At 40.8% G+C, this 27128-nt stretch overlaps 1 protein-coding gene across 10 annotated transcripts in view; it reads right to left on the bottom strand.

The window, feature by feature from the left end:
• NCK2 (NCK adaptor protein 2) overlaps positions 1-27128 on the bottom strand; it is a 157861-nt gene that overhangs the window by 120219 nt on the left and 10514 nt on the right. For 2 of the 10 annotated variants that reach the window (XM_042854434.2, XM_042854427.2), the window contains exon 2: positions 19541-19687. The exons of the other annotated variants lie outside the window; for them this stretch is intronic. The gene's annotated coding sequence lies outside the window, so the exon portion shown is untranslated. The remainder of the gene's footprint in view (positions 1-19540; positions 19688-27128) is intronic. 10 annotated transcript variants of the gene reach the window in all.

Genomic DNA, 27128 nt, shown 5'->3' with positions numbered 1-27128 from the left:
GTTAAAAAACAACGACACAACTTTCTCCTCTTAAATGTTTCTGTATTAGCGCTCAATTATATGGCAATCTCAGCTTGCAAACTTTGCTGCAGGATTCTCACTTTACTTGCTGTTTTAAAACACCCAACAGTGCAAAAGCCAGCTATTTAACTCTGCACAACAAAACCACTGTGATCTCAGAGGCTTGCTGTTTTGTTTAAGGACCTATAAGAAAACATGCTTCCAAAGGCGAAGTGAATTTACCATTTTTAAAAGTCTATTTCAAGTACTTATTGTCAAAAGGTAATTTTAAACATTTTTCTGTTCCATGCATCTCAGCCACTGTGAGTAAGAAAGAAAAAAAAATCTCATCCAACTGCCTGACAAACGTAAAGGGCAGATTCTAACTTGCTGAAGCCACATAAACTGTTTATAGACGGTACAAATAAGTCGCATCATTCTCCTCTATTCCACCAAGGAAGTACTGCAACAACCAGGGACAGGAGGATGTCCCCAAAGATGGTTTGCTGAGGGACACAGTGATGGTGTTCATGGAGCAGCTGCAGACAGCAGAGCACCACTTCTGAGTAGGGGGATCACAATGTAATGCAGTTTTGGCACAATGGGGGTGGCAGAACTTTTGGATGTGAAAGCCTGCATTCCTGGATCCGTGCGCTGAGCTTGTCTCGGTCCTCCAGACCAGGGACACCAGAATGAGAGCTACATTGACAGTGGAGAAGAGAGTGGAGATCACCCTCTGAAAGCTTGCAATGCTAAATTGCTACCAGTCAGTGGGCAATCATTTTGGAGTTGGAGAATCCACAATGGGAACTCTTGTCATTCAAGTGTGTAGGCCATTAATCATCTCCTGCTGCTCAGGAGAGTGACTGTCAGCAACATACGGGAAATGATGCAGTACTGGGATACCCAAACTGTGGTGGAGCAACTGACATCACACATATCCTTATTTTGGTCCAAGCCAACATTGCTACAGCAAATGTCCACAGAAAGTGCTACTTTTCTATGGTTATGCAAGCAGGTTGATCACCGGGGATGTTTCATTGAATCGGGTTGGTCAGGGAAGGTGCATAACACTCGCATCTTTAAGAACACAGGACTGTTCAAAAAGCTGCAAGCAGGGTCATTCCTTCACAACCGGCAGATTAATATTAGCAATACTGAAATGCGCTAATAGTGATTCTGAGCCTATCCCTTGCTCATGTAGCTGTACCAGTGGCTACTTCAAAAGCATCAATGAAAGATTCAGCTTTGGCTCAGCAAGTGCAGAATGTTGAATGTGCTTTTGGTTGACTGAAGAGATGCTGATGGTGCTTACTCACCAGATTCAATCTCTATAAGAAAAATATTCCAATGGTTATAACTGCCTGTTATATACTGCACAATATCTGTGAGGCAAAGGGGGAAAAGCTACCACCAGGGTGGAGCAGCTGTCAACTTTGAACAGCCAGACATGAGGGTGATTACAAGAATTATGCAGTTGAAGGAGAACTTTGAAGTGCACTTTAACAGTCAGTCACAGATGTGTTTTCTGCTGGAGTGTTCTCTGGGCCTGGAACTTTAGGAGCTACTAAGAAATGTGTAGTGCTTGTTATACATTTATAAAAATGACTGGATGCTTTCCTGAAGCTATGAATCCTGTGTCCTGTATTTAGTGTACATTAACAAGTACTATTTACTTTGACTACCACTAAGCATTCTGCAATACACCTCTACCCTGATATAACGCTGTTCTCGGGAGCCAAAAAAATCTTACCGCGTTATAGGTGAAACCATGTTATATTGAACTTGCTTTGATCTACCGGAGTGCGCAGCCCCTCCTCACCCCCACCCCCCCCGGGAGCACTGCTTTACCACGTTATATCCGAATTCGTGTTATATCGGGTCGCGTTATATTGAGGTAGCAGTGTAGCTGATTCTCCAGAACCTGAACTTTACGGGGGGGGGGGGGGGGGGAAACGGTGCAGAAAATCAATGTGCAAAAACTGTCAATGTTATACAAATGTTTGACAAACAGAGTGAAAATTTAAAATTAGGAAGGTAGTAAACATTTATCTACATTTGTGTACTCAAATGGACTTGGTTGTGGCTACATGTACACCAACCACGTTCCTCACAGGTCACTAAAGCTTGCTCCCTGGTATGGAGTGGTAGGGTAATTATGCCCCATAATGCTGTGTAGTATGTTGGAGGGTGGGTGTATGTAGCAGAGACCATGGAGTTCTCTAAGGACTGCAAAGGGTGGGAAGTCTGGGATCTTTGGACCTGTTGGTCCATACCAGTGTATGCGGTATTTGGGTTTGCTGCCTGAGAAGACCTCTTATATCCTGATGCATTTCCAGCTTCCTGTCCTGCTGGGCTTTTTTCCTGTCCTCTCTGTGTTCCTCTAAGCCCTTTGTTCATAGTCCAATGCAGCACTGGCTTGCAGGATTTCACAGTACATGTCCTCCCTTGTCCTCTTCTTTCTTCCCGCATCAGTGTCAGGTACTTCTGCAGGCAAAGAGTGGGCACCAGAAGCTGCTGCTGATAAAAAAATGTACCACTGGATTTACAGACACAAGGGGAAGATGAAGATAAGTTTCAAAACTCCCTTCCCTTATTCCCACAAACACTTTTAGTAAGAAATGCTTATTGACACTTCAGCTTTGAAGTGTTTTGGCCATGGAGAGTATGGACTGCTAGGAGTGGGGTGGGGGAAGGAGTGAGAGAAGGATTTTTTATTGCTTGAAGCTATAACATTTTGGTCCCTATTTCATGGGTGTGAGTATGGGCAATGGCACTGAATAGTGGCACTATTTTCCACAGACGGTGGTGATTTTAGCTAATCTCTCTCTCCTGAGGATCCCAAAGGCACAGAGAACACAGCTGCTACGGGTATCCTAAAGCCACCCCAGCTTGTACGCTGCTAGCTTGTTGATTGTCATGGTGCCAGCCAAACTCATTCCAGAGTAGTGTGGGAAAATGTCCTACAGCAGAGGAAGAAATAAGGCAGCCACTCATAGAAACCTTTAGAAGAGGATTGTGGAGTATTCTCCGTGAAAGTTTCATTGAGATGTCTCAGGAGGATAAAAAGGACATCCCTATGCATGTAAACAAAGTGCTCTGTATATACAACGCTCCCCATGCCTAGCCCAACAGGAAATGAAAAGCAGATGCTAACTCTACCTCTGTTTATTCTACCTCTACCTTTCTCATATAAGTAGAATAATGAAAAGGCAATACTTTTATCTTGTTAATTTGGGGATCGGCTGCACACTATCTTTAAATTTGAATATTTTAAAGAAAAACGCATCCACATACTTACCCGAATTCCCTTCCCCTTCACCAGGCTCATCCATCCTCGCCTGATAGGACAACAGGAGGTCCCCGGTACACATCCCCCCGTTATCTGTTGTTTTGGATATCCGTCGCTAATCAATAGGGGAACATGTTCTGATTTATGTTGGTCTTGATCCACAGATCAAGACCGACGTGAATTGGAACACATTTCCCTATTGTACAGTACAGTACTGTACTTGCATCCGCCGGCCACGTTCAAGGCTTATTACCTATGGAGGACATTCTCCATGCTGATTAAGGAGACGGAAGATGAAGGAAAGCCCAGTGTAAAGGAGTTTTGGAAGTCCTATAACATCTTAAACAGCATGGAAAACATTGATGCATCGTGGGAAGAGGTCACTTCGCAATGTATGAAAGGCGTTTGGTGCCATGCATGGCCAGATGCTGTCCACAGCTTCATGGGATTTGATGCTGTTCCTGCTCTCGAGCAAGAAATTGTCAAGTTGGAGAAGGATGTCGGCTTCGAGGAGGTGGAAGAGGAGGATGTACAGGAGTTGTTGAGGAGTCTCATGCTGAGCAACTGGCATATGAGGAACTGATTGAGCTGGACCAACAACGAATATCCGAAGAAAGCAAGGACAACGATGAGGATGACACTGGCAGTCTCCTGGCTTCCTGTCCTAAGTCTCCAGGGCTCTCAATGATGCAGTGGCTTGCTACAGGGAGATCTATCGTTCAAATATTCATGCAGAAGAACAGAGGTCAATAAAATCCTTTTTTAAGACTTCAGCAACCAAAAAGCCAGCCACCGAAAAGCCAGCTGCCACCCTTACCTAAGTTTAATGTAATTGACACTGTTATCCTGTATTACTGTACTGTATTAAAATGGTCTATGTGTTTGAACAGTGTTAATAGGGTTCACCATTATTTTATTCAATGTTTTATGTGTAAAATGTATATTGTAGAATCTGTAATTGTAAATTCCAGTTTTGCCTCCTTATGAGCTCCAATGAGCTACCTTTCATTATCATTCACCCACAGCCACCAATTCAATACAAAGTCCTAAAGAAAGAAATAGCCTTGAAATGTCACAAAGTCGACAGAAAAGATTGTGTGTTTAAGTATATGAACTACCATTTGTTCAACTAAAATATCTTATCTTCCTTGCTCATCAACCGAATTAACAACAGATTCTGAAATGTAAATTAACGTTCAGTATTTCAAGTTTTCTGGAACAATGATGAATGATACAGAGATATCTTCAGCAGACAGTATTCATCCATATTAGGTTCCCATTTGAAATGAAAAAAAGGAGATCTTAATATTTTGTCTCAATAATCCATTAAAAAATTCTAACACAAAATTATCTTAGTGATGAATTTTATGCACCTATTGTTGACAATTAGTATCATTTTATGAAGATAGAGCTACATATCTATAATGCAAAGCTAAAAGTCAGAAGCTTTAAAAAACAAAAGCTAAGCTTCTCATACTGATTTCAGTTTTGTAGTTTAATAGCTGATTGTGTCTGCCTTTAAAAGAAAAATTAACACATTAACATGAGATCTCCATTCTGCAAATTAATAGGGTATAATTACAGATCCAAATAATATACTAACAAATCCAAATAAGCATCTATAGTTCAAGGGAAAAATTCAATACAGCTGATACAATAAGGTGCAAATTTCCTCTGCTTGAACAAGCAAAGCTTTTTGGCACCTCCGGGGAGGGAGAATCACCTCAACAGAGGACAAGAACTGTTTCTTCATCTGCCCTTTGAGAGTATTCTGCCGAGGGATATTTTAATTCACATAGTGGGAGGACTTTCTGGAAAGCTGTTGAAATAGCACAATCCTTGGCCAGCATCAAAGTATGCAATATGAGTGTTTTAAAGTATCTGAATATGTACTTACATGACTCGACTGTTATGAGCTACAGTAATTGTTAGTTTATTATGCCAAATTATGAAGTAAATAATATGCCTTTTGTAAGTATACACATGTATTGAAGGAGCAGATAGAGTAATAAGTACAATACACATACTTCAAAGACTGCCTGTATGCATATTTATATAAAACAACAACTTCTTTGAAGTGACTACAGAGAGGGCAAAATTCTGACCCACTAAAGTCAATGGCAAAACTTTCACACTAACACTTGAAAGACCCTCTCTCACTTATGACAAATTCCTGAACAAGTGTCATTGGCTTCTACTGAATAATCTTTCATTACCCCCCCCCCCCGCCCGCAAAAAGGCAAAAGCTTCAAATCCTTATGGGTGCAAAGAAAACCTTTTAAACCAAGTGTAACCCAATATAGTATTGGAAGACACACAGTATTAGTGCTGCTTCTGCTGCATCAAAGTGAAAACTGACCAGTTTTGTCACATTTCACTGCCTCTATTTGTAACCCTGTGTGCAGCAGTAAAAATGACAAACAAAAACACAGTTGTTTTCACTCTGAGCAGCAGTGGAGCTATAAAATGGAGGGAAGGTGAGAGGTAAAAGCAGAGAATACATTCTTCCTTGGACTAGCCAAAAAGTTAAAAGGTATTAAAATAGTAGAAATACACACCTCACCATCTAGCATCTGGGAGTGGTGAAGTAATAGATGAACACTAACAACATCCAAAAAGCTGCAGGGTTACAGATTCATGCTAAACAGAGAGAGAGAAAGCTCCTTCTTCCTTCCAGAAGGACATGTGTCTCAATGTGTAAAATGTGTCAGAAAACTACAGTACTATCCAGAAGCCAACATGAAAGATGAACGGGAGGAGTCTAAGAACAGCACCTTAGCAGGAACTCCAGCACCTCTGGGTGAGAGGGGCTGAGTTTCTCAATTGAGTATTGCTTCTAAAAGCACTTACCCATCCCCACCTTTCATATCAATGTTTGCTCAGAGAGCAGGTTTAGTCATCTGGCTATTAGGTATCTTGTAATATTTTCAAACCCTTTGTGCTAGAGGGAATGGTAGGTGGAGAGATGAATGTGATAACTCAAAGGAGATAGATTTTGGTAGGAGAAGTAGGAAAGGAGAAACAAAACATAGGGAAAGAGGTAGCAAACAGTGTAGGGGAGAGATAAATAACAGGGAATATGGAGATAGAAGGGAGGAGAAAATGGACACTGCAGAAGTAGCATGAAGAGAGACACTATAAATTTGAGCAGGAAAGAAAAAGCACAGCGCATCCAGGGAAAGATGTATAAGAAAAGAAAGATACAAAGTTACATTTTGTTAATTTAATTAAAGTTGATTGACAATAAATAACCATTAAATATATTACACAAAAAACAGTCCACAAATGTCTAGCAGCACAGGTACTTTCTATGCTGGCTAATGGACCAAGGCCTCAGGATGGTAAATTTCTGTTATTTTTTTCAATACTGGATTACACTATTAAAAAATAAACTATTTAAATGAGGTTTTTACACCGAGAGTTCTACATGAGTTTTGATCCCAAGCGGTCAGATGTTTTTAATTGACTCCATTTGTGTTTAGCAACTGTTAAAAGAAGTTCCTGAAATATCTGGCCTGAACTACTTGTGAGATACTCGGTTCAGTGAATTTAAACCATCCAGCATAATCAAAGAATGTTTTAATCACATGGTAAGAAGGTCCAGCATCCATGAATTCTGAAAACGTTGGAACTAGTCGTGGAGTCAACAAGCTGCTACTCAAAGTATTTATTATCCATTTATTTAAGAAGATTTTCCAAAAATACTTCGGTTTATTTCATTCTGAGTGGAGGCAGATTTTTAGAAGGATAGGTATGAATGAAAATAGCGGTTGTATCAATGAATTGGGAGGTGAGACGGACATATGACTAGTTTGTTTACTCAGTGGATTTACTGTACAACATATTGTAACTATATGAGGTTCTTGGACTGAAGGAAATATAAGAGAGGATAATGTGCAAGACATTCTTAGTCACCAACCCTTCTCGTCATCTTTCACATCAGAGGAGGGTGAGCTCTCAGACTTCAACCCTAGGGAAAAAAGCCCATCCATCCAAGCTGCTCTGAGCCCAGAATCAGCAAGGCTATGGCTTCCTGGGATATTCATATGGCACCCTCCTTCATCCAGTTAAGAAGAATGTTAAGTCACAGTGAGAGCAATTGAATAAATGAGAGATTCCAAGCATTGATAATATTTCTATTACACCTCTACCCCAATATAACACAACCCGATATAACACGAATTCGGATATAACACGGTAAAGCAGCGCTCCGGGGGGGCGGGGCTGCACACTCCAGTGGATCAAAGCAAGTTCAATATAACACCGTTTCACCTATAATGCGGTAAGATTTTTTGGCTCCCGAGGACAGCGTTATATCGGGGTAGAGGTGTATCTAAACTTAAATTGCTTTGCATCATGCTTCCTGTGCTTGATGTGACCATTGCCAACCTGGTAAATCTACCTATCTTTCTAGCTCTTTACCTGGACATAAAACCATTATGTGGTAGGGAAGTATTATCCCCATTTCTTAGATGAGGAACTGAAGCACAGAGGCTTTGAGAGTATTCCATGGTCATACAGGAATTCTGTGGCAGAACTGGACATTGAGCTCAGCTTTCCTGAGTCCCAGTCCAATGCCTTAACCACAATACCATCCTTAAATGAGTTAGGGATTCCCTCAGGAGACCTGAGAGAACCTGCTGATTGCAGAATGGAGTCAATTTTATAGCACAACTATGAGACGGTAATATATGGTATGAAAATGTGGTAGTCAACAAGAATGATGAAAATTGTATTTATTTTTAAATGTTACTGTTAGAGGGCTTTCCTTTCACCCTCTCCCTTGGTTCTTGTCACGTAGACAGAAAGCAGAAGACCAGAAGTCTGAAGTGCAAACAATGAGATGTTTGTTGGGGTTAGTTTCCAAGCAAGCATATTCCGAAGCCTTTCACACCAGTCAGGCTTATCTCTATATACCAATAGAGTCTGTTCCCCAGCGTTCCATTCCCAGCTCTGATGCCGCAGAGTATTTACCCCGCGTACCCTTTCCCAGCTCTGATGCCACAGAGCCTTGCCTGTGTCCCTAATCTCTAATCCTGTTCCCCGCCCCTTAGCAAACAAGATTCCAATTTCCCCCCCCCCCTTCCTGTTTGACCACATTTTATATAGTAATATTCTCAGCTATACCTTAACCAATCAGTTTCCTGAAATTTAACTAACCAATCCTAACATATGGTAACATAATTCTCTAACCAATTATATCCCACTCCCCTAATTAACTTACACCTAGCAAAATTAATTATACAGCAGACAGAAACAATTAGAGAACCAGATAGATTAACAATAGAAAAGTGGGGGCCATAAAAATAAAACAATACAAAAGAAATGAGGGTTTCACAACGATTGGTAAGTGATTTCTTGCCAGACAGAATGCTATCAAACTAAGTTTTCTTTAACCATCTTAAGATCTGTTTCTTTATCTGGTGGTGATGGGCACTATCAGGACAGGATCGTCTTCCTATCAGCCCAATAGCACCTTATTTCACTGTGACCGTTCGCTTCCCAGCTTATGGCTGCCTCTACTGCTTAGCCAAAGGCCTTGGCCTAAGAACAAGGCCTCAGACTATCCTAGTGAGAGACGGCCTCTGCACAGGCGGACTGTGATTTTGATTCTTTGTTTTTATACCCCTGTAACTAGCTAAGTGATAAAAATACACCTAAGTTCCTGAAGTATAGACCTTTACAGACAGGCCTGAATATCTATATTCTAAACAGTTACCATTGTACCAAACAGTAAAATTAATTAAGAAATTACTAATCGATAGTTTAACAATATTTGACAAACCTTACACATGCAAAAGTATTCTAAATGCCATATATCTTATGGTAATACATAGGCTTGCCTTTTCCTATTCAACTTGCACCATGAGTGGCAGTTAATCAAACTGCTTATTGTTCTTGGTATTTATTTTGGATTTTTGCAAAAGCTGTAATTAGAACATGAACTTCGCGGTATTCTTATATTTTTCTCCTGGTTTTAGTCACTGCTATATCATACACCTCTATATAGTATTTATTTTACTGGGTGATGTAGTGAGGCATTTTCCCCCTCAACATTTCTGCACTGGGGGAGTGGGTTCCCAGCTATACTGAACCATTATAATCTCACTACCTGGACCACATTTAATTTTCCTGCTGATGAAACAACGGAGGAACATTTGACACTCAGCTAAGTTATCTGTTTATAATGCAATAAATCGCTTAGAACACTTCAGTTTAGAAAAGCCATATCCAAGCCCTGTGCAGTGAAAGATGTCCCTTTAACACTGTTTATTAAACTACTTCATTTATTTCTGCCATTCTGTTTTCCAAAATAGCTTGTTTGCATAATCTAATTGCCACCCACTCCTCATGTCTATCAAATAGCTGGCCATCAACCATGTATACATTGCTGCTTACAATGATCAGTTTTTCCTGTTTGGAAAAAAAAGAGAATCATGTTATAAATTATCTTTAGTTATATAAACTAAATTGTGAGATGATTATGAATATAAAACATCTACAGCCCCAAATAGTGCAATTAAGAACCAATTTAGTAGTTGAAAGTGAACCTTCCTTCCGTAAATATACTTTGCTAATCAGAATAATTGGAGCTCTTAGGTATAGAATGTGAAGGACAATGTGATATGTAGAAATCTTTCCTCCCCCCCCCCCCCCATACCTATTATTCAGATATTTTCAAATATCCATACATGATGTGCTTTCTGGGAATTTTCTGTCTCCAGAAAGTGCTTTTCAATGGTATTTCTCTTAATGGACTGTAATTTGCCATTTTATCGACCTGCATCATGCAGAAAATCTAAACTTTATAGAAAAGATCATTTCGCTTTATCATAAATCACTTGATACTTGTATTTGAAAGGTTGCTTACAAGTAGAAATTCTTATGGGAGGATGAAGAGGCTGCTCTCTAGCTATAGTCTTCCATTAAAGTAGGACTGTAGATCAAATGACTGAGCTGAGAGACTATAGATGATTATTTCAGCCAGCAAAAGAGCTCACTTTCTTTCCGTTTAAAATATCTGTATGCCAGTCTCCCTGTCTTTTAAATATTACGCTATAACATTATCATGAAATCGTCTATGCAGGGATAGTTAGAAGTAACTGCTCCTCCTAAGATTTCTCATGAAAGTAAACAAAACTTTTGAGCCTTATTTTTCTCTGCCTTATAGTCTATGCTCAAAGGTGCAAAGTGCATGAAAAATGCTAACACTCCGACAGGACAACAATTTCACCGATTTCACATTCACTTGGCAGGTGTAAATGACTTCACAAGGTGTAAAGCAGTGGTGAATAAAGCCCCTCTGGCTTTAGGCCTGGCCTACACTCAAAAGCTGCACCAGTAAAATTTTACATATCTGTCCTTCTCCAATAGAAGCACACCCTGAGTTACTGTGAAATAGTTATTCCCTTTTCCAAGGGATAAAAGCTTCCTACCATAGGACTTGCTTAGGCTGCTTCTTTGGATTGAGCTGGGAACGGTCTTGGCACCCTAAGAACAGAGTTTGGCAGTGAGTGAGAACTCTCCTGACAAGGACTCCTCTGGGTGAGATGCTTAGTTTTGGCATAGGTTTTTGGGAAAGGCTCATCTAAGGAGAGATTGAGAGAGGTGCTACTTGACACACTTTGGGCCCTCAGCTTTCAAAGGAAAACTAGTCAAGGCAATGGTCTGATTCCAACTGGGCAGGTTGTGTGAGGCACCTTGTTTGAAAACAGGTTATATCTGCATTATCTCCAAGACAGAAGGTGGCTGGGAAGCCTGAGATGGAAAGCCACAGACAAATGTATTGGGATCTACTAGGGTATGTTTACGCAGCCTGCGGCAGCAAGTGTCTGAACTCCAGTTGAGAAACTGGGGCTCTGGCTATCGTGCTAAAAATAGCTGTGTAGACACTGCAGCTCAGAATGGAGCTCAGGCTCTGAAATCCACCCCCTCCCTAGGCTTCAGAGCCTCAGTTCCAGTCGGAGCTGCAATGACTACCCCGTTGTTTTTAGAGCGGTAGCCCAAGCCCCTAAACCCAAATCTGTCGACCTGGGCTCAGAGATTCATTGCTGCTCACTGGACTGCCATATCCTTAGAGGTCACCATGAGCTATTGCAGGGCTTCAATGGATGGGGCTGCTAGGTAGCGAAACGGAAGTGTACCACTGAGGAAAAGCACTTCCTCTCCAGCAGAAATGAAACATTGGTGAGTAGCTGAAGAACAAACTTTTGGCAGCAGCAATTGAGGTGGGTGCCAAAAGGTAGTACACCAACTGATCCATTGGAACTGCTATAGTGCTTGTCCAGATTCCACAAAAGGTGGTAGTGCCAGTGTCTACTGCAAAGCTGAGAGCCACTTAAGCTGCTGAGTCCTCCAGTCAACCCAGAGTGGAGCTGCTGCCTGAATCTCCTTGGGTGATGCCAGAGTAAAAGCCTGCTGTAAAAGCCACCAGGAGACAGCCAGTGCTCTTGTCCCCAGGTACGATATGCACTGTGCTACCAGTGCAGATGCTAAAATCCAGAGGAGCTGAATCTAGAAGCTGAAACAGTCAGGAAGAGGCTTCCAAGAGTAAAGAATACAGAACACTCCTCTAACCTGGTAAGGTTTGGGGAGGAGAGCAGAGAAAGTACCTTTTTCATTCTTACTGGGCTTTTCAGGCACGCTGAGCTTGGGGATGAGGTAAGTGGGAGAGGAGGAAAGGCTACTGTACTCTGTAAAGCAAAATTCCACTGGAGTCAGAATGTAAGCTAAAACCCCTGTAAGCTTCCTAGCAAGAGAAAACAAAAGGAAGAAAATTTTGAGTCAAATTAGCAGTTTAGAAGGTTTCCTATATACTCTAGTTTGAGAATGACCATATCTAGACACCACTTGTTGCTGCTGCCAGGAGGCACATGGAACTGGAGACTTTTCATATAGAGGAAGCCAAGCCTCTGTTTAGTGTTGGACAGGTCTAGACCTGCTCCAGAGAGGTAAAATCCACTGTAGGAATGGCAAGCCTAGATAAGACAAAGCTCTCTAATCTTGTCATGCAAGATCATTATAGTCTACAAGGAAGTAAATACTCATAAGAATCTCTTCCCTCTTTACCCACCATTGCACGGAGTCAGTGTTTTGGAATCTTTAATTTGTACTTCAAGGAATCTTTAATTTGTACTTCATCTCATCTGCAAAAGGAAAAACCCTGTGGATATTAAAGCTATGTCTACCCTTGTGTTTTTCAGGAAATCTCTCACCACTGCATTTCCATTGGCACAGCTCACTGGTAGTAGCAACTGTGGAAGCAGAAGTGTAGATAGAATACAAGTGCTTTTACTACTGTGTTATCTAACTTTGCTCAGGACAAGTCTAGAAGTCACAATGGTAAAAATGTGTGTGCCTTGTCTACACTAAGGCTCTCATGGGTGTAATTGCATCAGTGCCAGCAAAACAGATTTCCAGAGATATAAGAGAATGTTTTTAAGAAACAAAAGAAAGTTTTGAAAGGGACTTAAAGAGTCACACTACAGGACATTAACCAACCTCTAGCTAATGGGAGTTAGGAACTAGCTTTCCCTGGGGGCAGATTATTTCATATATGTCTAGTGCTGGGTTTCTTCCACCTTTCTCTGAAGTCATTAGTGGTAGCCACTTTTAGAGATTGAATACTGGATTGGATGGACAACTGGGCTGATCTAGTGTAAGCAGGTTCTGAATGTGCTCTCCCCTGGCATATAATGATGAGCTGGGAAAAAAGGCTTCAGGAACCGATCTTGTTTGCACAGACATGCTTACTCTGCCTAGGTGCACAGCATGACGGAGTAGACACCATCTGACCCTCCCCCTCTCCCCTGTTTAATGACAAAGCTGGTTAGACTCAACTGAAGAGTCTTTTGTTTTGTTACAGATCACTAGAGCTGAAATCACTGATAACCAAGTTTAGGTGTAAGCCTGCTATGGGACAGTGTCTACAGTGAAAGACTACCCAGCCTGCACTAGCAGTGAGACTCTCCCACTGAGAGCTGTGTTAAGTGGTAGGACTTCAAGACAGAGCAGAGATTGCAATAGAAAGACCGGTGGCGGCGTGAATGACAACACAGCAGCCAGTGGCAGAACGGATGATGACGACACAACAACTCACGGCACACCAACACAGCGGAGGAATGACGGCAGGCAGCAATGCAGCTGTAGAGTGAATGGCATGGCAGCAGCAACCGAGGCATAGTGATGCCTCCACCCCCACCCATTGGAAGTGAACTCACACAAATGCAACTCTTAACTCTGGGTCTTCGCTGACCAGAGACGACAACTGTGAGTAGGCTTTCACACCTCAACGTGAGAAACTGAGCAAAAGGACACTGCCCAACATACTCGGAGTGGGTTTTTTGCTCATGGTCGTGTTTTCAAATCATGCTTGTGGTGTTTTCCCAAATGAATGTCGGGTACCTTTCTCCTTTTTATTAAAAGTTTTCTTTTCTATACACAGACTCAGTGTTTGTAAGAGGGGAAGTATTGCCTCGTAGAGGCGCCAGAGGTAGTGTGCAATTGTCCCAGACTACTGGTTGGGCTTGAGCCGGTTCTGTGTTGTATTAATAAAAAAGCCCCCTAGATATTGAACCCGGCCCTCGTTGCTGCCGACTCCACCTGGCAGAAGGGTTACACTAGGATGGCAATTCCTATGTTAGGATTTGTAGGAAACTTGATTCTCAGCTATAACTGCTTTTACTTTAACCAACATTTTCTTTATTCCCATCCATAGAGAAGTACTTTTCTTACTGTAGCATTAAATCCAATTCTAAGAAGGGTAGTTCAAGTGAATTGGCGCACACACGCTTGTATTGATTCATATTTTAATTCAGTTCACAGAATGGTTGAAGAATTCCACTGGTGACCTTGAGCTGAAGCAAAACCAAAATCAGTCCCATAAATGGAGAATAATGGAAATACACTCAATCCTTAAGCACCTAACGTCAGTTTGGTAGCAATCCTCTAATGAGAGATTCATGCAAGATATGGATAGAAAGATAAGCAATGCTGTCTAAGTAGAAGATAAATATCCTGTATCCAGTGGAAAAGAAGCAGGAAATTTCATTTAAAACCATATATTAAATTTTAAAAACTGTCAATGTTATAATTAGACACAGTACACAGCTATTTTATTCCTTTAAATCTCAAAGTATGTGGTGACAAAGCTATTTTGCACTCTTAACAGGTTTAGCCTCAAGCTACCATAGTGTTCTCCAAACTTTTTATGTCACCCCCCCCTTACTTGTAATGTAATCTTTCCACCACCTCCGCCCCTCCAGGAGCTGCGGTCAGGAGCCAGGGCCGGGAGTGGGGCTGTGGTCAGGGGCCGGGATCCGGGGACCCAGGTGGGGGCTGCAGCTGTGGGTGGGGGCGTGGCAGGGCCGGGTAGTGCTCCCTCCCCACCCTCCATGGGGGCTGGCCCAGGCTCCATCACTCCCCCTTCCCCGAACATTCCTCTGTGCCCCCCTGGGGGGACATGCCTCACAATTTGGAGGCCACTGAGCTACCAGGTGTTCCTTACATTTTTTTCAAGCCTCTGTACATAAATTTTATATTTAAAGATAATTCTTCCCATATTCCAAGAATATTGCTATCTTGTTTGACGCTTTTTTCTTGAACATTTTCCAGATAAAGCTTTGGATTAAGTTAAGCAAGGTGATCAAGAGCACTAAATTTCAATAACAGGGAATAGAAAATGTGGCCTTCAGCATATTAAACTCACTCCTGTGAGCTATACATGAAAATATATTATTCACCTCAGAAAACTCTCCATTGCTGTAATTGTCATTTCACACATCAGTGATCAATCTTAGCTGAGCACATTCTGTTAGTCCACACAATTATAAAAAATTACATACCAAAGGAAAATTAAAGCCCTTCCTCCATGAGCAAGTTTACTCACCCTGTGAGTTTATGTGAAAATGACTTTTCTGCTGCTTTCTGGTCCAAGGACAAACTGAAGACATGTAAATAACTGATGGGAGGGGTCAAGACATGTAAATAGTTGATGGGAGGAGACAATGACTCAGCAATCTACATTGTGCATACTTTTCATCAGAAACACATACAAAGACAGTAAGATTACTTTAAAAACAAGATCTACAAACCATTCTCACACACACACACGGGGTTATGGAGTACAACTTATATATCCTTGTCTCTTCTTCCTAAGAGGTGTTAGATCAGGATTCTTGATCTCCAGCTTGCCCTCCTTTTTCCACTCAGCCAATTGCAGGTTGAAACCTCCAATCTTACACATGAGCCTCACAATCAGAAGCTGTAGCTAAAGATACTGAAGAACATCTGGGAGGTAAAAATTCCAGGCTACATTTAAGTGACTGCCAAAAGATTAAAGATAGTTCTTAATAATAGGAGGAAGGGTTTGGGTGAGGAAAATAATTAAAGAGGGACACTAAACTGAGAGGGACGTAGATAGAAGATCACAAATAGAACTGGTCAGATATTTACTGTCAAAGTGATTTTGATATAAAATGAAATTTCTGCAAAATATAAATTTGCAATGGGAAAATTTTGATTCTGCTGAAATTATTTGTTTAGATTTTCTTGATCCAGCCCAAATCAAGAACAATTTGGCTTGTTGAATTGAACCAATGCATTTTGTTTGGAGTCAATCTGACATTAGCTACATTTGTAGTTCGGTGATTCATGCCACCATTCTATCCTTTGGGCAGGGTTCCCTGGTCAGCCTATATCTCCCAAGGTAGACTGCAGCTTCACTTACTAACAATGTGGTGCCTCATGGTAGATGCTGTCAGGCCAGGTAGCCAAGCCATAGTCAACAGTGACAGCATGAGGCATCAGAACTACAACACACACGAGGCACTGCAGCACCATTAGTAGATGCAGTTTAACGTCAAACCAACACAAAACATCTCAGTTCTGTTAACATACCGTAACATTTCATTTTAGGAATGTCAAAACATTTTGTTCTGATCAAAAATGGAAATGTCAAAATTAATTTTTTTGTTTTTTTTTGTTTACAAATTAAAATTTTACAGAACTTGTCATTCAGCCAAAAAAAGCAACATTTTGATTTTTTTGCCTTGATTCAGAAGAAAAACAAATGTGAAAAAAACCTCAGTTACTAACCTTTCCATACCTATTGTTCTTCAAGACATCTTGCGCATGTCTAGTCCACTGTAGGTGTTTGTGCACTTCAGTGCATTGTTGTCAGAGAGTCTCTCTCTTGGTGGTATCTGTCAGGGCAGCCTAGTGCCTTCTGCTACTTGATGCACTATGCACAGGCATAAAGGGCCAAGCCACCGGTCATCCGCCTGCCCTCCCACCTCCTTCTTACTGGAAAAACTCCAATAGAGAGGTAAGGAGGGTGGGTCATGAAATGGACATGTGCAACACATCTTCAAGAACAATAGATACAGAAAGATTATAGATACAGAAATGATTGCACATCCATTCCATTGTAAGAGACTCACAAGCAGTACCAACTAGAGCTGGGTTTGGAACAGGAACTTAAGGACCACTCGTTAAAATTTAGCATCATCTCTAGATTGTTGAGAGATTGTGCAGTGAGAGGCAAACGTATTACATAACAACCCGGTTGCCGCATTGCAAATGTCTCATATTGGCATGTTAGCCAGAAATTCTGCAGAGGTTGCTTGGAATCTAGCCAAACACTCAATCTGGTGGCTTCATGCTAGCAAACTGGTAATACAGGCAAATACAACCAGATATTCATGATGAAATCCTCTGCATGGAAACAGGACTGCCCTTCATTTTGTCCACAAAAGCAATGAACAATTGAGACAAACCTGAAAAATGTAATTGTTCCAGATAAAACTGCTAAAGCAGTGTTAGAAGAACACCTAGAGTATGCATTCTCTCCTCCCATGTATTACCATGAGGCTTTGGGAAGAAGGTTGGTAAGAAAATTGCTTGGTTGATATGAAAAGAGGAAGCCATTTTTGTAAGAAAGCTTTTTTACTGATTTTATCTGCATAAAAAAACAGTATGTGGAGGATCTGATACTAGCATCCTCAACTCTACCAGTCTTCTGCCTGATGGCTACTAAAAGCTCTACCTTCACTGAATGATGCAACAGAGCAGGTCATCAGAGGCTTGAGAGGGAGAACTAATCAGCTTTGTTAAGACTAGATTCAGGCTCCATGCTGCAATAGAGTGGTCTCCAAACTTTTTTGATCGCGCACCCCTATCAGTAAAAAAATTTTGAGCACACACCCCCCCGCTACGTTGCAGGGCCAGCTCTACCATTTTTGCCACCCCAAGCAAAAAAACAAAACAAAACGCTCAGACTCCCGCCCAAACTGCCGAAGCAAAAAAAAAAAAAAAAAAAAAAAGCTGCCAGAACTGCTCCTCCTGCCACGAACCCCCCGAAGGATCCTCTTGCACGCACCCCACTTTGGAGACCACTGCAATAGAGTTCCGTACATGTGGAAACAGTCTGCTCAACCCCTTATAGTGAGATTGGGTTGGAAAAAAGGGAACAGTCATCCACAGAAGGGTGGAATGCTGACACAGCTAACTAGGTGATCAGTATAAAACAGGCCTTGTCCTGTATAACCTTGCACAGAACTTTGGATAGAGGACAGATTAAGGGGGAAAGCATACAGCAGACCAGTAGAAAAGCCTCTGTCAATGAACCCAGGCTGTGTCCCGCTCCGGAAAAGAACTGGTAACATTTTGCACTGTCCTTTGTTGCAAACAAACAGCTTTCCCCAAAGCTGGAAAATGGATTTTCTATGTCTCACCAAGGTGATTGATAAATATCCTGCTCAGGCGATCTGTCAGCATATTTCTGAACCCCCAAGTAGTAAGCCACTTTCAGAAACAGAGTTGCCATTGCAGAAGTCCCAGAATAGTACTGTTTCCTGACAAAGTAGAGCAGACCCGTCTCTCTACTGCTTGTTTATATAAAACACAGCAGTCATATTATTGGTCAGCACCAATACACCCGCCCCCTGACGCAAGGAAGGAACACTATTCAAGCTAATTGGATAGCCCGCAACTTTCTGATGTGTGTGTGTAGACTGAGATCTTGGGGAGACCAGACACCTTGCGTCTGTAGGGGCCCCAAGTGAGCTCCCGCAACCCAGGCATCCATGACTAAGGTATGAGATTGTTGAGGGTGAAAGGAACTCCCTTGCAGATATTGGTTGGGTCTATCCACAAATCTATAGAAGACAGGATGTAACTTGATATGTACACTAATGTATCTATGTGGTGCCTTTCTGGAGAATACACATCTGACAACCAGCCTTGAGACACAATCTGGTGTACTAGACCACATAAGTGCATGCGGTCATGTGCCGGAGCAGCCTTAAACAGTTTCTCACTGGGAAGACAGTCTGTACAACCATGGCACAAGGAGATGCTGACAAAGGTGTTTTAGGAGCCAATCTTGACCGGCCTGTAGTGGGCTGAAAAATCAACGAACTCCCCTATTTAGAAGTGTAGTCTGGGGAGCGCTTTCCCCTCAAATGCACTCCCGAATCTTTAGAGAGGTCAACCTCTACGTGTCTTTTGATGAGTCTGGCACCAAATCGTATTTCTGATGCCTCTTCCTTGGTATTAGCAATGCCAAGCTGCGTCTTGGTACCAGCAGCCACTGGCAAGGTGCTCGGTACCCTGACCAAGGTAGATGACTCAGATGGAGGACACAGTGCTGATTTGAGCAACAGGTGTTTTAGTCTGGCTGCCCCTATCTTTTTTAGAATGGGGCTTAAAGCCCTTACAAATGGCACACTTGTCACTCAGGCTATGTCTACACTACCGCGGTAAGTCGACCTATGCTACAGAACTCCAGTTACATGAATAACGTAGCTGGAGTCGACGTACCTTAGGTCAAGTTACCGCAGGGTCTATACCGCTGGGGTCGACGGGAGAAAATATCCCGTCGATTTACCTTACTCTTCTCATCGGGGGTGGAGTACAGGTGTCGACTGGAGAGCGATCTGCAGTTGATTTGGCGGCTCTTACTAGACCCGCTAAATTGACCGCCGGTGGATCAATCTCAGAGCGTCGATCCCGGCTGGATTGTAGACCTGCCCTCAGTGAGCCTTTCTCCAAGCACTTAAGGCAGCTGAGGAGAGGGTCACTATTAGGGATTGTCTTACCACAAGAGTGGCAGGGCTTGAAATCCAGAGAGTGCAGAACATGTCCAGTGCCAAGGCCATTACCCAGACCGGGTGCCAGCACCACACAAAACAACAATTATTTTACGAACAACTAATTAACTGCACAACATGTAATATTTACAGGACTTACCTAAAGACTTGCAGAAGCAAGGACAGGGAGCTCCAGCAACCGTCATGGGCAATAGGAAGGAAGGAAGGAAGAGGGGTCAGGGGCAAGTCTTCCCTTTATGCATGCACAAGGCAGCAGAGGACACTTAGGCCACTCCGACGGGTATCACTAAGGGGGAAAAAAAACTCTCTGACAACTGTGCACTGGAGCACACAAACACCTATAATGGAATGGACATGTGCAATCACTTAAAGAATATTGAAATTTCCAATGAAATGGAAATCTAAATTTTGGCTCAGTTCTAAGAAACCAACAAATCTTTTGAAGGGAAGAAAGGAGGGGCCACCACAGAAAGCTGCTGCTCACCTTCGCTCCTGCTCTTTGTAAGTGAAATTCACCCCAGGGCAGAGGGCCAGCACCAGATTTATATGTCACATAAGTGGTTCATAGGTCTGACCCTAGCCCTCTGAACAGGGTAAATTTCATGCAATGGCAACTTCCATCCTTGTGTTTACTGATGTCTCCCCTCCCACAGACACAAACTCCACTCGTTATCCCTATTTATTCACCATGCAGTTATTTTTGTGTAGTGGTCTAGTTCAGGCTCCTATCCTGCAAGCTATTCCACATAATGGAACTCCACAGTGGTGCAGATTTGCCTGATATAAGGTCCATTACAGATGCAAGGCTCCACCCAGAGTACAGATTGCAAGATGAAGCCCATAAAACGTAATTGCTAAAGAACAAAGGCCCTTGGTTCTATTGGCTTCAGCACACCATGAGCATCCATAGCTTAAATTAATAAAATAAGCAATCATCTAAAGATCACTAGAGCACTATCCCACATAGAAAAATGAGAAACTAAAACCAGGGTAAAATAAATATACCTTCATCCCAATATTCTGTGCCATTCACAGTTATTTTAATGGAATGGCTCTTTCCAGATTAAGGATCCACGTAGAACAGCCGCTTAAGTGACCCTACAATGCATGTTTTTAACAAGGTACTCCATAGCAGCACCAGGCAGGACTTACTCAACTGCCTATCGACCTCAACATAACTTCAGAAGGGGCTTAATGAGAGCACATGTAGTTCTAAGGCAATTTACAGAGGCAACCTAATACTGGTCACCACTTTAAGGCAGAAGGGAGATTACTTGGGGCTGAGAAAATGAAAGAGGAAACCAAGCTTCAAAAGAGGTTTGCATAACAGGCTGTACAGTGTAATTAGTAAAGGAGAAAGGACAAAGTGTGAGAACAATGGGATTAGAGAATAAAAATTAGTTGTGGAAGCATAGAAAACTCTCCACAGGAATGTTATAAAACATGGCATTCATTTTAGATTCTCTAAAGTTAGATGTTTTAAAACCACTTGCAGTAAACCCAAAGTGTACTACTTAATACAGAACAGTATAAAACATTTATGATTTTTCTAAACGTGAAAATGTTACTATATGTAATGGAAAGTATTTCGGTAAGGTTTAATAGCAGGAAATATTTGGGAAACTAGTCTCTAGCTGAGCCCAACCTAACACCTTGATGCCAGGACAGAATACGTGTTAATGAAAAAAGAAAACAAGTTTTACACCTGTATAATTGTTTTTGTACCTCTGCTTCAACTAAATGTATCCTCATCTCAATACTCTCAAACACCTCTGAGCATTCTGATAATTTAAGGGTATAGAACAGGGGTCTCATCTTCGGCCCGAGAACCTCCCCACTGCAGCCCGCGGAGGAGAGACGCACGCAGACACGCTGTCGGCAATGTCTGCTGCAGGCACTGCCCCCCGCAGCTCCCATTGGCTGAGGGAGACGGACAGAGACACCATCACTAGTCGCCGGGCAGAGTCAGCCATGGAGGCAGCATCACTTTTTTCCATAATGAATATAAACAAGTCAAAATACCGAACACAACTATCTGATGCACACCTTGCTGCAATCCTGAACATTTCAACTGCTCTGCCACTGAGGCCAAACATCAACAAACTGACAGAACTGAAGTGTTGGCAGGTGTCTGGCAAACACTAAAAACTCTCTGGCAGGCGAAGAATTGTATAAAGTTGTATGACAGTTTTATTATTTCTAAGAAATTTGAAATAAAAAATATAATATAAACATTTTCTTTTCTGAACACCATCTTCAGTGACATTATTGGCCCACTGGGAGGATTTGAGGACTGGCACTGGCCCTAAGGTAAACTGAGTTTGAGAGCCCTGGTATAGAATGTACACTTAGTACATCTGTAGGGTCAAATCATGCTCACGTTATTCTTATTTAAGTCAACGGAACTAACTTCTCAAATAAGAAATAGGTTTTGGACCAAAGTTTACAATCTAATGTTTTCTTCTTTTAACTGGTGATGTAGTCCTCCCTATCTTGTATGTCAATGGAGTTAGATATGATCCCAAAATATGTCATTCAGAGTCAAGGCATTCAGTGGTCTTCACCAGACTGACACTATTCCTAGTTATATCTATGCAAAAAATGCTGCAGAAGAAAAACGGTGGTGGGAAAAGACTGACCAATGACCAGAATCTAAGGACAAGTAGTAGTTTTTCAATTTTCTCTTAATAAATAAATGACATGCCTACTAAAATTCTACCATAAATAAAAGCAAATCCTTCTAGAATCAATTACAGATTTATAACATTGGCACAAGTCAATATTTATGAAGTGTTTTTATTTATGTAGACATGTTGTAGTTATCACTAAGATATAACCTTAGCCAATCTCCACATTTCAAAGATTAAACTGCTAAGGAAACTGACCCATTCTCTACTACAAGAATTCCATGTCGAAGGATAGTGAGGAGACAGTAACAGAGATACAGAGAGAGAAGAAAAAGGGATCTGCATTACCAGTAGTTATGGAGTTGGTGGTAGAATCGCCTTCCTCACCCCACTAATCATTTAAGTGATTATTTACAGCAGATCCATCTCCAAAAGAATTTTTAATCTATTTAAGTGGGTTTGCAATGGCTGAAAGTTCAGGTATAGAGCATAATTTTTCAGTGCTGTTAAAATAAAATGTTATTTGCCAAAACAACTCTAAGGGTGCATCTACCTGAGAGAAATGTGCCTTAAGACAGGTGTCTGCCAGGGCTCCCAGTATCAGTTTTCACTCTCTCTCTTTTTTTTAAAAAAAACATTATAAGGGTGGACTGGACAAACATTGTAAGGGTGGACTAGACTATAACCCTGTTATAGAACAGTATTATACAACCATATTGCTCCCAATCTATGTCAGCAATTAAAAAACCCTGTTAGAGCATGGATGCCTTAAACTGTCACAGATACATACGCTACAGAATAGTAATGCTTGTAGGGCAGAAATTTCCTAGAAGTGGCACTGTGGGGTTCTATATTTATCCACTCGCAACAGCTTACTTGTCAAACTCACTTCAACTGCCAGAACTGTAAACTCCACTTGGCATCTGAAATATCAAGCTGCGTTCTTGGTATCTTATATATTTAATAGCAAGAAAGATTTTGCAATCAGATATTAGTTGACAATTGTGTTGATGTAAGAAGCAAAAACACATCTAACAGATGTAATGGGATACTCTCTTTTTATAGTAAGCAAGTAATTCAGATACATAGGAAATACATATGCCTTCTTACTCAACAATGTTTTTATATAGATTTAGGACTATATACTTTAGCTGAAGAACAATGTGTAAAACAGTGTGCTGATCAACTTGTAAAAATCTGATTATAATCTTAAAGATTTTAATGTCTTAAAACAAAATATTCTTGAAGGTTGTGGAATAGTTTTAAGGCTATTTTTAATCGAATAGCTTTTGAAAAGATGTTTAAATTATAAGTTCCAGAAATAATATATAGTACAGAAACAGCACCACTAATAACTTATATAAATATGCTGCATTATTTTTATAGTACATAGAAGTTAAGCATTTTAAAATTAAGAAAGTTACATCTATAAAAATTAGTCATACATAAATCTATATAAACCAGGCTAAGTTTAGCCTTAATGGAAGCACTGCCACAGCACAATAAATCTACACCTAGTACCATTGTTAATCAAAATATGGTGTTTAGATAATATGGCAGTAGTATCTTAGATAAATCATTAAAATAATCAGTTTCTGTTGAGTGCAGTTTTTTCACAGGCCCCACCACACACCATCCCTCATGTCAAGCTTTCATTTTTTTCCACTTCGGGGGGGGAGGGGGGGGGAGTCAGCCTTTTGACAAATATTTACCTTTACACAATTTTTGTATGCTATTGTTTCTTTTACATTTACTATAAAAAACCCTCTAAAATAAAGTTTATATGAATCCTCAGAATCATACAAAAATTACCTCAATCTTCGTGGGTATATAGCTATATAAATACTAGTTTGGTCATCTAGAAAAGTTATGAAATATCCTTCAATTTGAGTAAGATATCAAATCTATTTTCACTATGTAACCTGAAGCAATATCCCAAAATGGTTTATTCTAATATCAGTTCTGTACTAATAATTTAAAAAACTCACAATCCATTGTGTAAAATAGTTGTGTGTATATATCTATCTATCTATCTATCTCATGTGATTTGCCAATTGTTTCTCCCAAACCGTAAGCAATCTACAAGTCCAGTGTAGTGGAAGTAATATGAACTACCCAAGTCTTGTAATTTTAGAGTTAATAGCCTCCCAAAAAAGCCACATTTGAAAATGGGTACGAAAACCTGCACTTTCCTCCCTCCAAAATGTCTTACTTATGCTGTTATGTAGGGGAGCGACAGATCTTACGATTAAGTCTATAAACTAAATCTCTCCTCCTGTGACAGCATATTGAGAGCTCCCTCATCTTCTCCAGATAAGCTTCAAACAACAATTTGTAAGGCACAGCCATATCCACATTACAAGAAACACTGTCAGTTTGAAAAATCATACCGCAACCTGAAAATTTTGTACCAATAGCAGATTAATACTTAACACTGCTGAAACTGAAAGATTGGAGGGAGAAAAAACTTCCAGCTTGTTTACTTTGGTATTTGATAGCACTCTATAGAATCAGTTTCACTGTTTTGTTGATGGGCACGTACACTTCCCATGTCATGCACTAAAATGACATTATCACTCTCATGCACTGCTCTGAAACAGCTCATATGGATACTCTCCACCAAAGCCCTTCAATAACGTGTTAAGTAGGAACAATGCACTGATGAAACTACAAATGCAGCAGGCAGGTGCATGCACAAAGAGAAAAGCTGGACCTGAGAAGGTCTGAACTTAATTATCTAAAGCTTACCAAAGGCTCTTTGTAAATATCAGGAAAGCAGAAAAACCCTCTTTAAAAAAAAAAAAAAAAAGTTGCAAGCACTAATTTTAGGATAAACTCTGTAAAAAGGTTCTCTATCAGAAAAAGTGGTTTTTTAATTAGTTTTTTTAAAAAATGCATAGTTGTCAGTGTCCCTTTAGTTCATATGATGAATGTATTGAAACGTATGTATATTCAATGATTGCTCAATTTCAGTTCAGGGGCGTGGGGTTGAAGATTCAGAAGCAAAACAGGGCATGGTCCCTGGGGAGGAGAGGGAGGAATAAAACAGTATCTTTCTTCCCAGTGGCTATCAGGTTCTTCCACACTATTAACCCCATTTTATAAAACCAAAAAGTTTTGAGAGTCTTTTCCCATCTAGTAATAAAGAAAGAGAAAGTGGTCGTGATACCCCTAGATTTTATGCAACCTTCAGGCCGAAAAACAATCTTACCTGGAAGTAAAAATAAAAAAAACAGAGTCTAGGAAACTGGCCTAACACTGCCATTAAGACTTTTGCGATCCTCTCTGTAATATAATTCAAACAATTGTAACACAACCCTGAGTGCCTTACACTTAAAATCATTACCTATGACCAATGGAACAGTTCAGATCATATAATAGAATAAATGGAAACTGGCCCAAATAATGTACTCCTCCCACGTCCAAATCGAATGTGCATAAAACAGAATGCATAAAAGGTATTAAGTTGCAAAAATATGATTCTGCAACAAAGAAAAAGAACCCCCATACCTAAATGTTTTTCATTAAGCTACTTCCTCATGTGGGAAACTATGCTAAACTGAGGCTCTGCTGTAGTCAGATAATTTCAAGTGAAGGTATACCAGATTTTCATTCTTACTTGGCAACAACAATATAGCCTATTGAATTCTAGGCTGCTTCTAATGTTATCTATTAAGCATATTAATGATTGAATGCAATTCTGCAAAAGTGGTCTCTATTATATTAAAGGTAAAATTATATAATACATATAAAAAATTAAACTATATCTATTTTAATTAATCCTTTCCACCCATGACACTATAAGCTACAACCATTTTTCATCATCTGCGTTACATTGTGCTACAACAGACCTGTTTGTTTTTTTCCTTAAACCAAAGTAAATTTCAGGAGAATCCAAATTCCCAAGTAACTAACCCAGGGGTCGGCAACGTTGGCATGCAGCTCGCCAGGGTAAGCACCCTGGCGGGCCGGGCCAGTTTATTTACCTGCTGACGCGGCAGGTTCGGCCGATCGCGGCTCCCACTGGCCGCGGTTCGCCGTCCCGGGCCAATGGGGGTGTCGAGAAGCGGCGCGGGCGAGTGATGTGCTGGCTGCGGCTTCTCGCTGCCCCCATTGGCCCGGGACGGCGAACCGCGGCCCCCACGGCCGAACCTGCCGCGTCAGCAGGTAAATAAAACTGGCCAGGCCCGCCAGGGTGCTTACCCTGGTGAGCCGCATGCCAACGTTGCCGACCCCTGATCTAACCCCTATTTCAGTAGTCAAAAAAAGGAAATCAAAGAACAAAAAAAAATCATGACCAGACCTATTCTGAAAGGCAAATTAAAGGAATTTAACAATTGTTGGAGATTGGAAAGAAGTCTTTGTACTCTACTTAAAATATCTATTGTGATTTTTAATATATCCCATTTAGAAAATAAAAAGATTTGGGTACCCTCTGGAAGGTCAGTGTTCAAAACCATAAAACTTCTTCAGCCCTGATTCCACTAAGATTTACATACTTATATCTTTATATTGTACATTCTGAACAATCCCATTGACTTAAGAGGACCACTGAAAGGTCAACTTAAATGGTTTTTTATTTTGTTCTAACCCATGCTCTATTTTATTTTAATTTCTATTTTTCAATTTTTAAAACCCAATACCTATTTTCAAATTAATGTTTCTGCTTTTTAATCTATTGCCTATTTTTTGCCCTTGCCTAGTTTTCCTATTTTTAAAAATCATCCATATTGTACAGAAAGTATGTTGCTTTTCCTATTTTCCCCCAATTATCAATCCTTCTCTTTCTCTATTGACTTCAGCAGGCACTGGATTAAGCCCTCTTTGATCCATTCATGTTCTTTAATGGATTCTGAAAGTACTTAATGAGTAAGGGTATTCTCACTCCACAAGCAGTCCCATTAAATCAATCGCAAGGTACTATGCAGGGGTACAGAATCTGACTGTAAATAAAAGTTGACTACTTAAACTGCATGGCTACCAAAAGTTCATCATACAATTTAGCATATGCACTTTGACAAGTTAAAGAATGCATGACTAGAGAACATCTGATCTACCATGCAACTTAGGCCCTGATCCTGCAAAGACTTTCAAATGTTC

The sequence above is a fragment of the Chrysemys picta genome, chromosome 1 (genome assembly GCF_011386835.1).
Source record: "Chrysemys picta bellii isolate R12L10 chromosome 1, ASM1138683v2, whole genome shotgun sequence".
Taxonomy (NCBI): Eukaryota; Metazoa; Chordata; order Testudines; family Emydidae; genus Chrysemys; species Chrysemys picta.
The sequence above is the reverse complement of the archived record's forward strand: the minus strand, read 5'-3'. Positions and strand labels throughout refer to the sequence as shown.